Genomic DNA, 7,523 nt, shown 5'->3' with positions numbered 1-7,523 from the left:
TTTAGGCTCTAATATAAATCATTGCATAAAGTTGAAATTATCTCTGAAGTACTTAACTAATTACCTGAGTGTGGGGAACGGAAAATAATTTCCTTCCACATTTAAGCAACTAGTATGTTTCTCTTCCCCATTGTGACCTCAAGGGACAGAAACTTCTGATAATGTCTCCAAGGGACCAATTCCCAGGGAATGACAGGTTCATACATGATCTGGTGCAACCTCACAGCAGTGAAAAGCCTGAACCTACCCATTCATAGCTGTCCTTGGTCCCAGGTAAATGCAAACACGTAACTGTTACAGGTACCCATCTAACCTCCTCTTTCCAGGCAGGTAATTCAGTGACACTTTGGGTCTGTTACCAACAACCAATGCCCTCAACTCTTCTGTTCCCATTATCATCATATCCCTACTGAGGCCAGTCCTGGGTTTAAGTCCACACACTTAGCATTGATCTAACACATACCTTAGATTGTTCCTGCCCATGAAGAGCTTGATCTCGTTGGGAAGGCAAACATGAGAAACAAATGACTGTCATATACTTTAATACGCCCTAAACAGACATGAGTTAAAGGTACTAAGGGCAAAGAGCAGGAAGGTGTCAACTCTGCCTCAGTGGTTCAAAGGGGCTTCAGACAGAAAGAAGTATTTGCACTAGATGTTCAAGAATGCATATGAATTTGCTAGGCACTTGGGGGTTGTGGGATGCCAGGGAAAGAAACCAACATACGAAAATCCAAGAAGGCATGAAAGAGAAACATATGTTCCAATATTGAAGTAGGTTAGGGAGACCAAAGCATATAGAACCACATGGGGAGGGAATGAGACTGGGGACTGGCCAGCAGACTGGCAGAGGCCAGACCCCTAACATGGTCTTAGGTTCAGTGCCAAGGAGTTTAGACTATTTAAAGGCTGAGGCACAGAAGAGGTTTCCCCAGGTGGGTGATGCTGTCAGGTTTCAGTTTCAGAAAGATCACTCTGCTGGTTGAGTGGAGTACGGCAAGACCAGAGAAAGAGAGACTAACCAGGGATTACTAGCAGTGCAGCACAGCAGTTAGACAAGTCAGCCTGGGGAGTCTACACACCTGGGTTTAATGCAAGGTCATCATGCCACAGTGTGAGAATTTCACTTGACCTTCCTCTGCCTCAGATTCCTCACCTTAGGAATAGCTCCACTGGCCTGGGACCTCATAGTCACAGAAGGTCCCACACTTGAAGGGCTCTGGACTTGATTTCATGCTCTGCTACCCAAACTGAAATTATTAATGATTTTTAAACAAAGGGCTCCACATTTTCATTTTGCACTGGGCCCAGTTCTGCCTCACCTCTAACTGGGTGTAATAATAGCACCTATTATAACTATAGGGTTCTTGGGGAGATTAAATGAGCAAATGAATGTAGAAAGCACAGTGTTGGCACAAAATCCTCCATTCATAGAAGCTGCTTTCATCACCATTATTATTACAGTCCTGAGAAGAAGAGGGCCCTGAAGTAAGGCGCCATCAGAGGAGACAGAGGAAAAGGATAGCAGGCGGCAGGACATCTCTCCAGAGGGTGGAGAAGGTACATGAGAAGGAAGCAGGAATGCTAGCTGGGCAAAGTGCCCTCACCCAGGCCCAGACTGGCAGAAGCTTTAATAAAATGAAAAACAACCTACAAATACCCACAAGGCTATGAACAGCTTCGACATTCATACAACTTTTCTAAAAGTAAAGTCTCATTGCTATTTCTATACAGGTTTTAGCATTTCAGAACAGTGCAGAAAGGCTGAAGTATAATATACAGTCTATGGTTCTGAAAAGTTAAAGTAGGGGGTTAGTAAGCCAAGAATGCAATACTCTGAGAAAAGAGAGCACCTCAGATTAGGTTTCGGCAAACTATCCAAGCTCTAGGCAAATTAATCTGCAACAACTAAAAGCCAGAAATTTAATAAAAAGCTGAGTGAGTTTTAAATATTATTAAAGCAAACAAAGGCATTAGGCTGAACCATTTGAAATTATAATTTCTGTAGTCAAAAATGGTCAAATATCAGCAATTTCATACAGTTCACCCAACACTTCCTGAAAATACAGGTAGCTGTTAAAAAGGCAACACTAATCTAAAACATGACAGTAGCAAAAACAGGATGACACCTTAAAGTAAAAAAGGCAAATTTATGAATCTTTAAAACGGTATCACATATCATTCTTAATAATAAGAGAAAAATAAATACTAATTTTTAAAATGCAATCGTTCAGGAAGAAAGCAAACCTTTTACTAGAAGACATCACAAGAATGGTGAAAGAGAAGCAATAAATGAACAAACATCCTGGCAAAAGCTATAGCTGAAGAAAATATATATGGGTGAGTAAAGAAACAAATACTATAATAAAAATAGTTTATGTTTAAATTACAGGCCTATTATAGCACATATCCAATGATATAAAAAATGGCAATTTATTAAAACATGAACTCTGCTTGATAAAAAAGCAAATTAGTTACTGGGTAATTCCTCTATTTATTATTTATTGAGCTAATAACAAATGCACAAAGAAATGAGACAGAAGGCTTTAAAACCTATTGGAACCTTCTTTGCGGAATTGGGCCAATCAGATCTTCCAGGCAGTTCTAACTCACGATAAAAAAGCCCTCTAGAGCATTCGGATGGGTTTTTTTTAAGTATACACAGCTGCTTGACACCAGGATGCCACTATGGGGTAGGTTAAATGGCTACCAACAGATACAAGGCCTCCAGCACTTTTTAATTCTTTAATCTTTTTCATGCTAGGTCTAATGATATACTTAGAATGGGATGAGGGTTGCAGGGTGAGTTTTGATCCTTCCCCAAGAATATTAAGAAAATGCTGAGGACTACAATTAAGGTGTCAAAATACAGGAAAATCAAAGATAAAAAGTAACCAGAGTGTTCAGATGATTTTGATCTATTCTCAGAGCTCAAACTAATCTCTCAGCATTTGACATAGTCATCATCCCTTCTTCAAGTACAATCTTCATGTGGCTCCTGGCTCACCATGCTCTCCTGGGTTTCATTTCCTTTTTCCCTGGCCTTTACCTCTGTTTCCTTTGCTAGAACCTCTTCCACTTCCCACCTTTCTACTATCAGAGTTCCACAGAGCTTTGCCTGAAAACCTCTTCGCATCCCTCTCTATACATATACACCTGGGTCATCTCGTCCATGCCTTTGGCTTTAAATAGAACCCTAAAACGTTCCTCTGCAGCCTCTAGCTCTCCCCTGAGCTCCCAGAATGCAAACAAGTTGTCATTCCACATTTCTACTCGGTAGGTATTTCACACTAAATATAAGCCAAAACAACTCTCCCCCAACCCCTTTTCCAGTTTTCCCAATCTTATCAATGAGATTAAAAACTAGGAGTCATTCTGCTTCAACCCATATCCAATCCATCAGCAAGTTGGGTGAACTTTTATCTTCAAAATATATACTGTATTCCACCATTTATCACCATCACCATCAGTCCCACCCCCATCCAAGGCACTACCATCTCTCACTACCATCTCATAACCTTGTAACTGTCTCCCTGCTTCCACTCCTACTAACCACCCCCAGGTCCCCACCAAGCATCCAGAGTTACTTTTTTTATTACTCAGATAAGATCATTATCCCACTTAAGCTGTCCAATGGTCTCCCACCACCCTTGGAACAAAGTGCAAACTCCACCATTTCAATACATGCAAGTACATGTTGATACAATTACACTGGAGAACAATCTGACAATGTCTAGTACACCTGAAGATCAGGACAACTTCTCACCCAGTGATTCCTCATCCAGCATCTCCCTGAGATAAACTCTTGCAAAGATTTTGTATGGAAATATTCATTGCAGAATTGTTTTTAATAGTGAAAAAGTATAAAACACCTGATTGTCCTTCAGTAGGAAAACTGAAAAAGTTTTTTTTCCACAGAATAGAATACTATATGCAAGTTAAAATAAATAAATTAGATCTATGGGTATAGTAATGAAGAGTCTGACTATTTTTTGATATTTGACTACTGGCAGCTTTCAAACTCCACCACTCTCCCTTTCCCTTTTGCCCCACATCTAGGCCAACCTATAATAAAGCCCAGCACTCTCTCCCCTGGTGCTGACAGGGAAGTTCAAACCAGAACACCCCTTTATGGAACCCTCCTTCAGCCTCACTTCCTAATCACAATGAAAACCAGAGCCAGTACCCCCCCACCTTCAGTCTTTTTCACTCCAGACCAAACCCAAGCTCTTCTCCTTTCTGGAACTTTTTTTTTAATCATTTCAATGTTTTATTTATTATTTTCCAGCTTTATTGAGATATAATTGACACATAACACTATTGTAAGTTTAAGGTATACAACGTATTGATTTGATACTTAACATATTACAAAATGATTACAATAATATTAGCTAATACCTTCAACCTACCACCTAAACATCATTTCTTTTTAGTGGATGAGAACATTTAAGATCTCTCTTAGCAACTTTCAAGTTTCTAATATAGTATTACAGTATAATCACCATGCTGTACATTAGATCCCAAGAACTTGTCATTCAATCTTATAACTGGAAGTTTGTACCCTTTGACCAATATCTCCCCATTTCCTCCATCCCCCAGCTCCTGGTAACCACCACTCCACTCTTTCTCTGAGTTAGGCTTTTTCAGATTCCACATATGAGATCACACAGTATTTGTCTTTTTCTGTCTGACTTAACTCACTAACATAATGCCTTCAAGGTTCATCCAAGTTGCCACAAGTGGTAGAATTTACTTCTTTCTCAGGATGAACAACAGTCCATTGTGTATGTACCATATCTTCTTTATCCATCCATATGTTGACAGTCCCTTAGGTTGTTTCCATGTCTTGGCTTACTGTGGACAATACTGCAATGAACACGGGTGCAGATATCTCTTTGAAATCCTGTTTTTGTTTCTTTTGGATACATATACCCAGAAGGGATTGCTGGGTTAGATAGCAGTTCTATTTTTAATTGTTTGAGGAAACTTCATACTGTTTTCAATAGTGGCTGACCCAATTAACATTCTCAACAAAATGTAAAAATTCCCTTTTCTCTACATCCTTGCCAACACTTGTTATCTCTTGTCTTTTTGATGATAACCATTTTAACAAGTGTGAGATGATGGCTCACTGAGATTTTGATTTGCATTTCCCTGATGATTAATAATGTTGAGTACCTTTTCACGTTCCTATTGGCCATTTGTATGTCTTCTTTGGAAAAATGTCTATTCAGTCCCTCTGTCCATTTTTTAATTGTATTGCTTGCGATTTTTTGCTATTAAGTTATATGAGTTCTTTACATATTTTACATATTCACTGCTTATCCAATATATGATTGGCAAACATTTTCTCCCACTCTGTATGTTGCCTCTTCATTTTGTTGATTGTTTCTTTCGATAAGCAGGTGCTTTTTACTTTGATAAAGTCCCATTATTGCTTTTGTTTCTTGTGCTTTTGGTATCATATCCAGGAAACTGCTGCCAAGACCAATGTCAAAGAACTTTTTCCCTTCAGGGAGTACTTTTAATGTTGACAATATAATAAACTGTATTTCATATCCACTGAAACCTACATGTCAATGTAGGCATCCCAATATCCATAAATTCCTGGGGGTACAGGGAGGAACTGCCGTGCATCCAGCAGGGAATACAGGTATCCATATAAAACACATGTCAATTAAATAAACTTTGAAAACATACTGTTGACTGTGGTGGGGAAATGTGTGACAGGATAGACACCATAAAACTTATGTAATGATCTGTTCTATTTCTACTAATTTTTTTTCACATTAAAGTCTATTTGATCTGTTATTAATCTTTCCTTTGGTACTTGCATTTTATACCTTTTATCATCCTTTTGTTTTCAATCCTTCTACATACTAGATGTGACATACTTAGACTCTAGATGTGCCTGTTACAAATGGCTAATTTTTAAAATAATCTTTAAAATCCATTCAAATAATCTTTGCCTTTCAATTGGAACATTTGGTCTATTTACACTTACTGTAATTTCACATATAGATAGACTTATTTCCAAATCTTTGTTCATACTATCTGTCCTCTCCTTTTTCTCTCCTTTCTTATTTTTTATTTTTAGGAACTTTTTCTATCTTCTCATTTCATTCTTCTCCTCTACTAATTAGGCAATTATATACTCTATATTCTTTTAGAGGTAACACTGCATAGTTTACCATGCACGATTAACTTATCCAGTGCAGTGCTAACTTGGTATATACCTCTGTACCCAATTCTAGAACAACACGGACTTCAGATCACTTTAAACTTCATTACCCCTATGCCAGACTTACAGGCTATTGTTGCCTTATGTTTTTATGCAATCTTGTTTTTTTTTTCATCTCAAAACCCTTATTATTATTGTTTATAAAATCATCTTTGTCCAGGTTTAGCCACATATTTACTATTTTCTTTGCTCTTCATTTCTTATTGCATTGCAGAATTTTATCTGGGATCACGTTACTTTTGTCTACAACAACATCCTCTAGAAGAGTGCTGCCCAATAGAAACACAGTTTGGCCCTTGAACAACACGGGTTTGAACTGCATGGGTCCACTTGATGCCAGGGTTCTTGTTAACAGAGCCGAAGAATGAACTTCACAAACACTCAAAGTAGGAGAGCAAGGCAGAGGCTTTTACTTAGAGATAAAGTGAGAGGACAGAGCTCCTTGCTTATGCCAGGAGGGGACAAGAGAGTCCGTGGTGGTGAGTTGTCTAGGGGATTTATAGACGGTTGAGAGACAAAGGGCTAGGGATGCAGACCCACCAAATGGTCTCTAAATGTTTATCTTTGAAGAGACACTAAGTTTCTTATCAGTTTTCTGGATTATTTTGCAGTTAACCCAAGAAATTTACTGCTCTGATTCTTTCCCAAAACAGCAGCTTCTTGGTTTGGGAGAACATTAAATAAGACTCCCTGTCCCACTCCCAAGGTGGGCTGAGTTATTGTCTGTTATGTTAAGAAACCTATTTTTTCTTTTTGGGTTTTAAAATGCAATCATACCTTCAAGATAGAATCTTTCCTGTTTCCACTACGTTGTTTGTGCTGGGCTTACTTGCCGTATTAATTGCCCAGGTTATATATTACTTGATTAGGGGTTGGAGGAGGAAAAGCAGCATCTGGGCAAAGTTAAAGAAAATAAGCTGGGCCTTTTAGCAGACTAAAGTAGATTTTACAATAGCCTCATTTAATTGACACAATGAAGACACGGGCTATGCTGAGGTATTTTCTTATCTGGGGGACATTCAAACATTCCAGACCAAGTTACTCCTGGCTTTTTAGTTTTAACTAATCATCACTGAAGAATGCTTATATTCCTAGTCTGATATTTTACTTTAGAGAATTAATGTGACTCTGACTTTGCTTAATTGTTTAATATGGAGTTTTGGTAGGGGTCTTTTTCCGGAGGCCATCACCCTACTCTGACTACACCCATGGTCCCTGTCTCACACTTATGCACAGATGTTTTTTCAATAAACATACCAGAAAATTTATTGGAGATTTGTGA

The sequence above is a fragment of the Manis pentadactyla genome, chromosome 15, assembly GCF_030020395.1.
Source record: "Manis pentadactyla isolate mManPen7 chromosome 15, mManPen7.hap1, whole genome shotgun sequence".
NCBI lineage: Eukaryota > Metazoa > Chordata > Mammalia > Pholidota > Manidae > Manis > Manis pentadactyla.
Note: the sequence above shows the minus strand (reverse complement) of the source record.